Raw genomic sequence first — 15,271 nt, 5'->3', positions numbered from 1 at the left:
GCCGTTTGGGTCTATGAATCTCAAGAGGAACTTCCTAAAACAAGTATCGACAGAATCATAGGAAGTTAGTGCCAAATGGGACCACATGTGTCATTTAGAATGGCCCCATGATTTTACAGATGAGAAAACCGAGGCTATACAGCAAAGCTACCATTCCCAGTTCCCAAGTAGCTGCATAATATCCACCATTAAAATTCAACCCATACTTGGTTGCTGTAAGTCAGGTGACGGGAGAAATACTTTAGGTAATAAAAGACAAAAGGATGTGTCGAAGGTCTGTGATAAATGGGGCAGAAGGAATTAAGAACTGGGGTAGGCCAAAAGAGCACGATGATCAGGGAACTGTATTCTGCTGACATTCCCAAGATTAAAAACCGACAGAAGGGGGTCCACTTGACAGGGTTAATGGAGGCTTGGCTTCCAGGTCACCCTCGAGGCCCTGGCTGAATGCAGTCCACATCACAAGCAGCACGGAGGTCCCAAGGGAAGTTTTACTCTCCGAAGAATGTGGTATAGCTAGAAAGGGAACTAGGTTTTAAAACATAAAAAGAAAATGTCTGACGTGTTTTGATTTCTAGCTTTGTGTTTTTCCAATTCAAGTCAGGCCAGGGCCACCACCTTACATAAATCCAGGCCTCCTTTCACCTGTGCAATGTGATGACCCTAACAAACATGTGACCTTGAAGAGAATCGTCTCTGTCTCCAATGCAAAATGAGAAGCCCCCAGTGGAGGATCTGCAAAGGGGGCATAAGCAGAGAGTGCGGAGAGCCAGAAGGGCCAGAGCTACTGGCTGGGTGGACAGGGGTCTCTGTGACCACAGGCCCACCGGGGCTCAGACAACTGCCGCTCACTTATCCATGGTAACAGTAAGAAAGATAGCCCAGCTAATTTAAACCTGTGACTATAATCAAAAAAAACCCCACTGCAGCTAAAAGTCAGCCTCCCCATCCACCAGATCTTTTAAAAAGAGCTGCTAATAAGGAGCAAAACTGAGTGGCTTACGTTTTATTTCCCTTTACATTTCCTTTCTGGTGGAGGTGTTAATGAGGACAGAAAGACCCAAAGTGCACAGAAAGAGGAGACGAAAATGGTCTGGAAAAGATGAACTATGCAGTCAACCTTCAAATAGGAGAGGGCTGATTCTAACATTAGTAGGTGGTAGACGTTTGCAGACAAAGAGTTTCCTTCTAGATGGCCGTGAAGATTATAATGCAAGTGAGGGGGGATGGTAAGTCACAAAGGAGACCTGGCCTGGGAGTCGGGGCACCCGAGGTGGGGTCCTCTCTGCCCCTCAGTTGTTTCAACTATGAAACAGTGTTAACATAGTGACTTAAAGTTCTAAACTCTAGGATATAAATTCTCCAAAGCCTGCAATATTGGGTTCTCTAAATAGAATAGCAACATAATCGTACCTATTTTTCAGGGTCTTGTGACGATTAAATCAGAAAATGAGAACAGATAATGTAAATATATGGTGTGCTAGGTAATAGAAGAACGTAATATGCATTCAGTCATTTCTTTCTATCAACAACCCTGCCAGATAGGAAGTAATATGATCCCCATTTCACAGATAAGCATGTTGAGGCTTGGAGAAGTTAGTGGACATGACTAAAGTCATAGATGTACCTATTGATGGCACTGGGACTTCAAGCAGATCTGTTTGAGTTCAAAGTCTATATTAGTAACCTCTGTGCAACACAGCCACTCCAATAATAGATGTGCAAGGTCCTGAAGCATAATTGATTATCAATGAATATCAATAATGCTTTGATTATCACCCAGTATGATGAAGTGTTTCAATATATGCTTATTGAATGGAAAAATAAATGAACAGATAAACTATATGTCACATGAGGCTGTTACACTGAGATCCTGGACTTCCAGTGGCCACCCAATCCCATGCTATAGTAAATCCAATTATTGCAGGAACTTTAGGGCGGCTGCCTTTTCCAAGAGTTAGGACTCAGAATGAAAGAAGCTGTGTCTATCCAAGGACAGAAGAATGGAAGTGTCTCTATAAGGCACGGCAACCACATTGTAACACAAAAGCACCTATGAACAGGACCTTGGAACAACATGAGTTTGAACTCACAGCTACTCGAATTTTTTTCAGTAGTAAATAGTACAGCATTACACGATCCAGGGTTGATTAAATCCACATATACAAGGAACCACAGATACAAAGAGCCAACTATAAGTTACATGCGGGTTTTCCACTGTGCAGAACATCAGCGCCCCTAACCCCATATTGTTCAAGTGCCACCTGTACTTGGGGACTGAGTTTCTGGCTTTAGTAAAGCTTAAGAATAAACAGACCAGGAACGAAAAATATCTTAATTTAATTTTAATTTTTCTGCTCTGCTAATCCAAGAAAGAAAGAAAGAGAGAGGGGGAGTAAGGGAAGGAGGAAAGAAGGAAGAAGAATTAGAATTGTGATGAGGAATTTCCCTATGTTCACACCACTTTCCTGAATTTCTTTTGACTCTATGCAACCACACACAAGAGCCTCTTCAGAACAGGGGTGATATTTAATTGGGAGGGATATGTGCCTCCACGCATCATCCAAAGCAGAGAGAATAGGCCCCTTCCAGAGCTGTAGTTATAAACTTCATCCTCCATCTCCCGCCGCATAGCAATCCCAGCTAAGGAACAAGGGAAGGGTTGTCTAAAAGGAAAGAAGGAGGCTTCTTGGCAGTAGGCATCTGTACAAGCGGCAACCCTTACCTTTCCCACCTTCCTGTTCAAACCAGCCTCGCCTCTCCCTGTCCTCTCCTACTGCTGTTGCTGGAGACCTGGGTTACTGGGGGCTGAAGGGCCCTGTCTCAGCTCCCAGAACTCCCCAAACCACACCCAGCACCCAGTTCCAAGAGGTGAAGTCTCTCTACTTCACCAACAGCCCCAGCAAATGGTTTGAAAAACAAGAGAGGAGAAAATAACGTTAGAAGTAAATAAATCACTGGAGCATGAAAGGAAACTTCTCAAAACACACAGACAGACACAAGGGCAAAGACAGGCAAAGGAATGGAGAACAATGTGTGCTGTCCTCCAAGGCACAGAAGAAGAAACAAAACATGGGTCGGAACCCAAGGAACGCATTGTTCCAAACTGCTAATCATTGTTAGATACCAACACCCGCCAACTGCTAATAACGAAGGAAGAATCACCTCTCTTCAGCTGTAATTATTTCTGACACGGGTCTCCAGGAGGAGTGTCAAGACTCAGGTTAGCAGCTCAGTGTGATAATACCCCAAGATTACCAGAGATTCGCAATGTCTGAAGGACAGGAGGGCTTGGAGGAAGGGAAGTGGCAATTAGAAATACTTGTCATGGTAATTGCATTGCGAAAAGCAGGCATTCGCTTTTCAGCAGCCGGTGGTGTAGGTTTTCTTCTGCCTGACTGTAGAAAAACATCTTCCAGGCAGGTAGAGCCATGGAGGAATACATCAAATTTTCAGAAATAACACAGTATGAAAACAAGTATTATTTCTGTCCAAATAGTGGTGTGCTGGATAATAAAATCTCTTGAAATCCATAAGGCTGAGAAGGGTGTTAACTGGGCAGCCAGTGAAGCTGCCTTAAGCCAGCTAGCAGTCCCCTTATCTCACTCACAGGGGTGACTTCAGTCCATGTCAACATAATGTCCTCTGCAAAGACCAAGATAGTACTCCAAGGACAAAGAATCAAGGCTCCTTGACGTTATTCTTCAATCACTCACTTTGACAATGGGGCACATCCAAAGATCTCCAGGCTGGAGCTGGTCTAAACATGTAAACTGAGAACAGTCCACGAAAGCCTCTCAGATACCAATCCTGTAGGCTTCGCAGCAGTCCACTCATGGCTCCAACCAAGACGCTCTTCTGTGTTCTTTGGAAAACCATGAGGAAACCGAGAATCGCAGATACTCTCTTGAGTCTCCATCACTGCCTTCAAGACCGAGTTCTGTCTCAGCTCTAATAAGGAATGACGCAGCTGTTGATACACTTGGAGCTCAAGTGGGAAGTGAACACTCTAAAAGGCAACTCTAACCATGTCGATCCCATGCTTAAATCAATCCATGGCTTCCCATTGCTTTTTGGACACACTACGGTCTCCTTAGCACGACATCCTTCACTTATAAGGCCCTACATGAACTGGTTTCTCTCCAAATCTCGTAACTCAGCCCTGATACTCTCACATCAAATTTTGGAACTGTAGTGAATTAATGACAGTTCTTCAGACACATCATGCTCTCCAAGGCTTCGTGTTTTTGCACTGGTTGTTCACTCTGAGAATCCCTTTCACCTGATGAACACTTATTGAACATTTAAGACTCAGCTCTGGAGTTACCTCCACTCTGAAGCCTTCCCTAATCCCACCTTGAGTCATCCCTGCCAAATCTGATGTCAGCATCTCCTCTGTGTGTTCTGCCGGCCTCTATGCATCCCTGTATATCAGGACTCACACCTTATGCCATTGTTTTGTCCATTTCTCCTTCTACACTATGAGCAGCTCGAGGACCAGGGCTTGCCTTTCATTCTGTTTCCCTCCAGGGCAGTCACCATGATGAGCTCTTATGCCAGGCTCAAATTGAATGGAGTCCATAGATCAAGGAAGAGAGTTAAATCAGATGATGAAGAGTGACTACTTGGTAGGTTCAGAAAGAACTCAACCTCTCTAATAAATCATGGTTTCGCAAAGTCTAGGCACCAGAGACTCAACTCTATCAGTCAAGTGTATCCTCTCCAGGCAGGTGTCTCTATTTTAACAACATCTAAAGAGTTTTTTAACTTGGGAATTTATTAAGGATTGTTTTAAGGATTTATTGAGACAGTGGATCTTAATGGCCCTCTCCTGTGCATCCTCCCTGAAGAATCAGTGATGAACTCTAGGCAGGAAGCAGCCCTGGGCCTGGCTGGGCCTTCTCCTGCAGGCCCCACATGGTTTTGCCTTCATGGCTTGCTTGGGGCTGAAGTGTAGTTTGAGTCTTGTCTTAAGCACTTGGCCAGAGAAAAATCTTTTAAGAACTGACTTCAGTTCATTTCTAGGAAGGTGCTGCCCTTCTCAGCTCTGCAAAATTATGGCTATGCCTCTTTAACCCTCCAGCATCAAATCCCCATCCTGAGCTCTGTGTCTGTGGTCTCTCTGACCATCAAAGTCTCTGGGAAGTCTCTATATTCTTCTGAGCAAGGGTGGTTTTCAAGTTTGTTTGGTAGAAAGTCTTTTCCTGCTTGGATTCAAAATTATTTGGACCATATTTGCATAATGCCATGTCATTTCCTGTGTAATACCAGTAAACTTCCCCTGGGCAGGCAATTTGAGACTTCACATTAGTTGAATTACTTGATGCTGGACTAAGGCCAAAAAGGGCCTGTATGGGGCCAGTTGACACACGCTACCACACAAGCCAGATACTTGCAAGGTGAAGAAGTAGCCTACTAGGGGAGAAGGTTGGGGCTCCATGCATGGAGAGATAAGGGAAGTAAGGAAATAGAGGGATACTATGTGAAGATTTCCAGCTGGGCTTTGCCTAATATAGGCCGAGTTCACAAGCAGAAACAAAGGAGCTGTTTTCACAGGAATATTTGTGATACTCCAGACACAGCAGTGCCACACTAGAGCACAGAAGACAAGGTATGACACTGATGTACTTTGTTAGCATGGTAATGTCGGAAGAGTTTGCAGACAAGAGCATCAAAAGACAGCACCCAAGTCAGGAAGGTACCAGCCCCAGGATACCCTCCCTCAAGTGCCCTGGAAGTAAAAGACACCACCAGGAGCCCTGACCAAGAGAACATGCGATGCCCATCCTTGATCATTGATGAGACACCCCCTGGGAATGCCCAGGAATACCTAGATGGGGGATGAGGGTGGGTGAGACTACAAAGAAGCTGAGATCTTGCAAATGTAGGTGGGGCTCAAGTCGTACGCATGCAAATTAGCATTCGTAAACCAGGGAAAAAACCTGACATTATTGTTAAGGCATTATTCCTCACGTGCAAAATTATCAAAATCTCCTAGAACCATTTCTGGCATAAAATCAGTGCTCAGTGTTATTATGTTTGAGGTTGAAGAGAGATCATGGAACATGAGACCAGGTCTGATATGCAGGAAGTACACACCAGAACGGCTCTGTACCAAGTGCTTATGACCCGTGTCCGCTCTGCATGTTGCCTGTGCTGTTTGAATCATTGTTTTGAATGCTGCCCCCGGATGAGACCACTGAGAAGTCTCAGATGACCCCGCCCTCTCCTCTGGTGATTGACAAAGCAGCTCTGGACTAGCTCAAAAGCCTGCAGGTTCGGCGACCTTCCCTGAAAGAAAGGACTGGAAGCCCTTCCCTCACTGGTCCTCTTGTCCCCACCTCCACCTGCCCTCCCCATCCACACCAGAACCAGGTACATCCCAAAGTTCTCATCACTCCTCTCTCATGGAGAAACTCAACATCTTTGTCTTGGGAAGAGCGCAGCTCACCTTTTGTAGCGTTTTGTAAGCTTTGCCCTTCCTGTGTGTGCCGGCCCAGCTGACAGTTGTTTCCTGAAGAGCAGGGAAGGGTGTTTTACAGCTCGGTTGCTGGGAAGCACAGATGTTGCAGGCTGTGCTGTGGCGCGGTGGTAAAGGCTCCAAGGAAGGTCGGGGAGCATTAATTATCTTCCCTCAGCCGTTCATTAGCCTGCAGACGCCTCATCTTGCCATCTTCAGGACTGACAGCCACCTGATTCCAAAGCAAAGCAAACCAGAAGATTCGAGGGAGGAAGGGAAGAACCACCTGAAGTTGACACTGGAAAGCAACACACAGAACAGCTTGAGATGCCCCATCTCGGCTTCCTGGAGGACCAGGTGATCACCTGGGGTGATCACCAGGGATGCAGGCTGGGGCTCAGTCTCCATGAGTGAAGCCATGAATCCCAACACAGGCTGCAAGTGAAACTCTTCATCCAGGTGCTGGAAGACCAGCCAGGCAGGATGGAAACAAAGCCTTCTCCTTTTCAAATTTTAGTTTTCAAGTGTCGATGAAAGATGTTGATTGGACAAGCCTTGAAAACTCAAATGCTGAGCCAATTCAGAATAGAAGCCCAATTCTCATCCACGATCTGAAGAGAAGCATTTCAGACCTCAGGATATTTAACCTGATGAGATGTCACCCAAGCTCCATCTCATTTTACGCCACGCAAGGAAAGTACAAATGATAGCCTCAAACACTGATAGAGCAAGATCAAACCAACACCCATGAGCTTCAGCCTGCCCATCCCATCGCCAACACCTGGGTCTAAGATGGTACAATTACAGCAGTACCTTCGTTCTCCACATAGGGTGGTGGTCTCTTCGATCCTAGGCCCTCTTCCCAGACCAAGTGCCTTTTTTGCTTCAAAGTTGGCTTCGAACTGCTGTCCCTTCATGAAACCTTGAAGTCGTAGTAGAAAGATGAATACCTCTTCTAACACAGTGCCGTATGCCCTTGTTCCTCATGTGAGCCACTCAAAAAGGAACCAAAAAGAGACTCTGGTCTGGGATGCAGATTGAGTCTCCATCTGCCCAAACCAGGTAACCATAAAGTGGAGCATGCACTAACCTCCCTGTCCTAGGCTTGCAGGCAACTACAGCAAGAGGGGGTCTCAGCCCAACGATGTGGGTGAATGAAGCCGTTCACTAGCATTTATGAAGGGCAGGATATGGCCCCAGCCTCTCAGGTCTCCTGCTGGCTCCCCTGGTCACACGTGTTGGAGATTGTCACCCTGGAGATTGCCTACCCAGGTCACACGTGTTGGTGTCCCCTGTGGGCAATAAGCAGGGTCTGTCCTACGCTGCCTTCTCTCCCTCCTGCAGGCCCATCATGCTGACCCTCCTCACACTGAGACTACCCCATCACAGACCACCACCTGGGTTTCCACTTGCCACATCCTGCCCACAGAACACTGGTCAAGGACAGAATTTCACAGCTGTTTCTTTGGTTGTGACCTTGGTTGTGGTCTTGGGTTAAGTGCCACCACATCCCTGGGATGACACAAGACATAACAGAACCCAGGATGAGGGGAAGTTCCAGATGCCATCTTGTCCATCTGACCAGCCCAGACCCAGCGTGTCACCTGAGAGAACTGATCTTTATGTTACCAGTTTCTAGGCCAAGAGCCTCATTCTTTCTTCAGTCATCGAGTCAGCATTGGCCTTCTCTAAAAAAGTCCTCCCTCATCTCTGCTGAAGCTTTGAGTCGTTTCTCCCAGCTGTGCACACCTGTCTCTGCTAAGATTCAATGACCTCATTCACATTTAGCCAATATGCGTTAAAGGCTGCTCTCCGACAAATAAGTAATCATCAAGGACAGGGATCTAAAGGCTACCTCTACCCCAGGGCCAGTCACTCGACCACTTTCCTGGTCCCACATCCCTCATCAAACGGAGCAGAGCTGGGTTCTTTCGAAAGCAAGCGTTAATTTCTCTCTGATGCCTCTCCTTCATCCCCCAAGTGGTAAGTCAGAGCTATCCATGTTTAAGTGATTTTCTTCTTTTGTCAGTTATTCCACTTTGGGCATTTTGCTATTTTTATATTATTTATATGGGTGTGATCCTTTTGTGATGATTATCTGTGATTAATCCTATCAGCTATGGGAAAATCAGTGTAACGGCTTGTACCACATCTAACAAAAGTTTCTGGCTGCATAGCCTTTTTGTGTTAAGCAGCTTTGCAAGGTTGCTTTAATTGACAAGAGGGAAAAAAAAGAGGATATGTAATTAAAAAGGTGTTTATTATTTATTTTTTAATTTATAATTTATAGAAATTATGTATATAGGAGACAGATAATAAGGCATGCTTTCAGCGGGATTTAATGAAACCAGGTGGCACGTCAGCAGGGTCCTAGTGCCCTCCAGCAAAGGGCTTTGGAAGCTCATCTCCCTGGTTCTAAGCTGCCAACAGGCTGAGGTCACCCTCCGCCCAGTCAGAGGCAAGAGAAATGCAGTGCTTGTGATAGTCCCAGGAATTTGATCACAGCATGGATCTCAAACTCCTGTTAAAGACAAGAGCCACATGTAAATCACCACACCCCATTTCTGACAATATGGGACAGGCAGAAGCCAATCCCCACCCCGCCCCCAAGGAGTGGTTTTCTCCCCAGACCCTGACAGGCAAGCACGACTCAGTCCTCAAGTTTAAAGGGTTAAAGGGGAGATTTACAAGACTACTTTTCTTTCTCTGAAACATCAGGCAGTTCATATGTACACATTTCTCTCCACTAAGACCTAATTTTCCACCATTTCCCTTGATTTGCAGCTCCCTTTTCCCCATTTCCTTGATTTAATGCCCAATTATTTTTTTGTCCCATTGCCAGTAAAACAAAATATTTCATAACTGCTTCTGTGAGGTTTTTGGATACTCTTTTAAACACATGACTTACAGACCTTCTATTGCAAAATTTAGAGAAATCGAGTGAACACCTAGATATGGGTTCTGCATTTTTCTCAACCAGCTGACCTAAGCTTGACATTTAAAATCACCATGCCACACTTTAACTAATTCCTTGTGTGCCCTCTCTTGTCTTCCACTCAGCATCCTTGTGTCAGCTGAGAGCAAGGATGTTGGGACCCCATTTCTCCCACTTCTCTGACCTCCTTTCCCTCCTCTGGACACGAAGGGACATAAGTGGACAGAGAACTAGCTGGGCGGTCAGGAGATTAGCGTTGAGTTCCACACCTGCCGCCAACGGACTGTGCAGCCTCGGCTGGCTCAGCTCACTGATTTGGTCTTCAGTTACCTCCCGTAGAGAACAAGAAGTTTGACTCAAATTACTTCTCATTTTCTTATAGCTCTAAAAAACCCTAGATTCCCTTCTGTGTCCTAGAAACAGAAATTAAACATCCTGACTTATGGGTCTGGTGTTGGTATTTGAGGAGGGAGAAAATAAAACATCTAGAGGCAAGTCTTCTCTACTGTTAAAATTCTTTTTCCCTACATAAGCCTCTTTTGGACTAATTTTCACATGCACAGATATAAGGACAGTAGGACAGAAAGGAATCTTACAGAAGTTGTCTCTGATTTGTTTAACACTCCCACTTCTTTTCCTGTTCACCCTGTTTTCCGGCTTATTGTTCTCTTCTCAATAAAATAAAAGTTAAAGCAACTTTGTTCTGAGAAGTATATGTGAACTTCATGAAAGCTGTAAAAACACTGGAGATGCTTTGGGGTATCCAAAAACCATTATTGCCAAACCCATTCTGGAAATGTCATACGATGTGACCATGCAACTCCAGACCTGCTAATAGGAAGGGGCCATTTATTATTCAGAGCAAAACTCCCCCAAGTCAGCCCCCGAGTTCTGTCACATTTGACATCAGGCACCTATTTGATTTCCACCACCCAGAGAGGCCCCAGCTAGCCCCAGCCAGGTCCCCCGCCAAGGGTCCAGGGCTGGAGTCGGGTTCCAGAGAGGGCACATCCTACTAAGGACAAGATCTAGAGGGGCAACCAGAACAAAGCCCCAGAAAAGATGGGATTCAAACCCAAGTTCAGAGACCACGGGGACGAGAGGCAAGGAAACCAGAAGTTCAGAACCGGGTAGAGAATGCCCAGAGAGAAATTAGATTGGACTGTGTATGAAGGGATTCCCACGACCACCAGAACAAGAGGGAAACCTGGCCAAGTTACCAGGCCCAGGCTAGGAAGGGGTCAGATTGTATTGCATATCAGTCAGATTAACCCTTGCTGGAGAGCCTGATATATATATATATATATATATATTTTTTTTTTTTTCTACTGGGGACAAACAAGCTGTCAATTGCCTGGGGATTCCAAGGTGATTGCTGCAAACCGTGATGGTATTTGCTCCTTGGGGACAGACAAGGATGGACTCAAGAAGATTCTGGAAAGACGGTGGTTTGATTACACTATGTCCCCCCCCCCCAACACACACACACTTCCATCTCCATCTTATGTCTATTTCCTGAGCAAAGGAGCTACTGGAGCCTGGAGACACCAGGATGAATACGGGGGAAGCCTCAGGGACTCTGTAGGAGAAATGGTGAGATTTTCTCCACCGTGGGGCCTGCTGAAAGCCTGGAGGCCCAGCTTCAGAGCATCCAGGTCAGAACTGCAGATGCTAGTAGAGCTTGATGTGCATGGATGCCACATGCACACACACACACACACACACACACACACACACACACACACATACACACACACACACAACCCAGCTGGGGAAGGTCTACGTCTGTCCCGGGTGAGGCTTCTGTTCTCCTTGCCCCCAAGGACAGGTGAGCTAAGGAAGTCCTCCCTGCTCTTGGGTCTGAAGGGCCCAAGGAGACCAGGAAGAAAAGAGTATCCTCCTAGAGTTCAGCTGTGACGCTGGTCCACAGGGGTGAAGACCCTTGGGCCTCTCTCCAGAATACTTCCACCTAATGTTCTCCAACAACCACACCTGAGCCTCAGGAAGAGGCAAAGAGAACTAGTAATACATAAGGCAGCCAGAGAAGGTGTGATCACGTTGAGCAGCACAGTCCTGCCCTGTAGGAGCTTATACTCTTGGAGGAAATAAGAATCACAGCAAAAGTTGTTCATTTCCATCAATTCCAAAAATAACCTATCGTGGAAAATCGCCCTGTTTCATAAAGAGCAAGTAGAGTAGCTTACAACCCCTTCTACAATCAGGAGATGGGCATTTCCCTCTTCTTCCATATTTCCTGAAGAAATTTTTTAAGTTAATAAAATAAAGGGATAGGGCCAAGGAAGACTGCCTCTCTTGCGGTTCTTAATTTTTTACTACGTCAGACTTAATGATGCAAAGGAGCTGCTCTCATAAAGACAACAGAAATTTATAGAGCCAAATGAACACAGCTGATGGTGTTTTAAAGGGCTAATAAATAACACCTCTTTCTTCATCACCTGGAGATTAAAACCAAATGAGAGTCCTATAGATAGAATTCAAAATATTGCCAATGTTATTAACCATGAAGTTTTAGATCTGTGGCCAAGAGGGCTTGCTAATACTTTATCTCCAAGTTAATCAGATCCACCCCATGCAGACCCCTCCAGGGCATTCCTCTCACATCAGGGCCAAGAGATCTGCAGGCTGGCAGGTCTTGAAAGTAGAGCCCAGAAGGGGCTGAGCTCCCCCATGCCCAGTACTGCCCCCTAACTCACTGGACCTTCTTCCTAAGTCACCATCAGACTCAGTTATCCTTTGCTCCCTGGGAGGAGTAGGGGAGGCGGGGATCAGCCAGTAGTGCTACTCTAGAGGATAGAGTAGCACAGGCACATGAGGCAGAGACACCTCCTATGCCCCAACCCAATAGCCATCTCCTTCAAAGTGGACCCCTGGGACAGAGTCTTTTTATTGATGCTACAATTGTGAGAACATTTTTAAGTTCCTCTCTAAGAATCCTATTCAGAGCCTGTAGCTATTCTTTCAATACCTTCAGTTATAGGCAAGTTTCATATCCGAAGGTTAGACAGTCAAAAGTCATTGGAGTAAAGCAGGTAGAAACCTTTTGGGTCAATATGAGGGTGACACACTGGAGAGATGAATGTGGTTTTCTTGTGTGACATATAAACTGATCCTGAAGTTTGATCAATGTTTTTACACAACGGCAGCACCCTGGGTATGAGGTTATGGTTCCTGGGGTGATACTTTCTGAACCTAAAAATTGGATCCCATGATCTGACAAAGACTTTTTAAGCCACTTCCATGTATAAGAAGCTATCTCGCAAATATAACTTAGATGCCAAAATATTGTACTTTCTGACATATGTCAATTTTTTATGAACAGACTCAGATGAAATTTTGATGAAAACTTTTGCATCACCAATTCTAAGCACACGAATGGTAGGTGTAAAGTACTTACAAGTTGATAACTTTGAAGAGGATAGTCTTCATTTCACAAAATTCTGCTATATTTATGTAAAAAATCACACTCACTGCTTTACAGTAAAACCTCAAATGTGAACAATGGTGGAAGGGTTCATACTGACCCTTACCAGGAAGCCCAAGCAGCTGAACCAGCTCAGCTGTTAATCAGAGAGAGGATTGAGCTGGAAAATGAATAAACCATTTTTAACTGTACTTTAGTCTTAGAAGAGGGATTAATCATGTTTTCTATCACATTTACATTTTCCATTGCTTTGCAATTAATTTTGTGAGACAGCCTCTTCTACAAGGCTGGAAACAAGTAATGGGTTTCAAAAGGTGGATAGAAGAAGGTGAGGCATTAAAAGGCAATTAGAAGTTAGAAACCCAAGAGACCCATCTGAAAAACACTGGCGGTGAGAGAGCTTGCCCCTTCCAGGGGATCAGAGGAAGACAGGGAAAGGAATGAGTGTTGGGGAAAGCGGGCAGGGCACAGTCTGAGATGATCAGAAAGAAATAAGGGGGCTTCCTTCCACCTCCTCATAGGGAGTGTAAGACAGGGAGAAGGGGTAAGGGAAGAAAGGCAGTGGGAAGCCCAAAGAAATGACACCTCTGTAATACAGGCCTCAAGAAATCGTAAGAAATATGGGACTTACTCATATCAGAATAGTGACATTTAGGAAATAGCTCCCAGCGCAGCCAGGCCTAGTAGTCCCATCTGCATCGCGCGGGACAGGAACACAGAGTCCCCCAGGGCCACGTTAAGGTACAAAATTGCTCTTCTGTGGCATCTGGGAGGACTCCCATCAGAACTTCAGACTGTTCGCCCCTCTGCTCGGAAGATATTTTCACTGCCTACCGGGAGGTGGGAACAGCTGGGCTGTTAAAGTCAACAGGCTCCCACTTCCACACTGAGCAGATTGTGTCATAATTGGAAATGTGAAATTCGCCTTCCTCTGTGTAGACTTCTAAGGCAGGGAGAGGCCTGTCTGCGTTTCCTCCAGACCCCAGGAAGGGCCAGTCTCAGACCCGAGTAAATGCTCCAGCCTTGTTGGCGAGGAGAGGGGGCCACGACACCTGCCAAGTCCCTATAACAAGCATGGGCTCAGCAGTCCCATTTTGTTTTGTTTTTTGGTGGTGGGAGTGTATAGGAGACAGGAGGATGCAGGGGAGGCTAGGACCAAAACAGGCCTTATTAGCCATACACTCTTGCACCTGAAGTGTCCTCACGGATCCCCCAACGTGTCTATGAAAATCTGGTCCTTCAGCTCAAATCCTGCCTGTTCCCTGAGGCATCCTGGCCACCTTGAGATACCCTCCCTTCTCTGAGGTTGAACTTCCATAAACCTGCACGTGGACACTCCCTGGAACCCAGAGGGGTCTTCCATGGGACCAAGCCCTCTTTCCCTAAGCTGCTTTTCCTTCCTTTTCCCTCAGTCCTTGTCTCTTTTAACTCCTTCCTGAAGTCCCACTCTTTCCTTACTCTCCCCCACCCACCCAATCAGAACCCACCCCCCTCCCCATGCTCATGTAGCCCCAAGTCCTCCTGGGCAGCTCATCAATTGCTCTGGCTCTGTTCTCTGTCATGAGTCAAAGATGGGTCTACTCTGCCCCCAGTTTCTGCTGCTGAGCATGTGTTTGGGGGCTCTGGGTCCATGTGGGGGAGGAAGGTCTTCAGGGTCCACCATTCCAGTTTGCAGTTTGCTCTTTCCCCAAATATGTATCTAAACATACCAGACACATCCCAAACTGCAAGGTTTCGTTTCCTGCCAAAACCCATCACCAGGGCTATTGAAGAGACACATATTTTTTCTGTTAATGTAATTTTGAACTAATTACTCTTCCAAATGCCTTAGTCCCCTCCCAAACTTCCTGCACAGTGAAAGATACTGTACCCAGTTTCTCCTCTTCAATTTCTGGGCTTCCCTCTGGCTTGTTTTGGGGGTGGAGTGTGGGTCAAGGTGAAGAGACTAAGAAAACTCTCCTACCACCCAAAGAAGTTGGATTTTTTTCTCCCCAATTAGAATGCAAATTCCTTTTTGCCCCACAGGATCTAGCATAGCGCCAGGCACATTGAGTTGCTTCAGAGTGAGCTAAGCAGCAGAGCTGGGACTCCAACCCAGCGCCTTCCTCTGTTCCACAGTGTTCCATGGCTGGGCTGACCAGAGGGTCCTCTAGGAAAAAATTAAAATACTATTGGGTCTGGGGGTCAGAGGGCAGGTGTGTTCAGAGCCAGCGGAGCTCCCCTGACCCCAGTCCTGCTGTGCATGGTCTCTTAGCAAGAGTCCAGACCCTCAGGTGCAGAGGTGGGTTCCACAGTCATTTAACATCTGTGGCAATGTTATCAACCACACTTTCCTAGCCTTTGCTAAGGAGTTTGACCCCCAGACAAAACCCAGCCTGTGGCCAGGGAGAGAAGGTGAGGAGGCCAGTCCAGGAACCCTACTCCCCCATTATAA

This window comes from Leucopleurus acutus (assembly GCF_964270905.1).
Source record: "Leucopleurus acutus genome assembly, chromosome: 2".
NCBI classification, from domain to species: domain Eukaryota; kingdom Metazoa; phylum Chordata; class Mammalia; order Artiodactyla; family Delphinidae; genus Leucopleurus; species Leucopleurus acutus.
The sequence above is the reverse complement of the archived record's forward strand: the minus strand, read 5'-3'. Positions refer to the sequence as shown.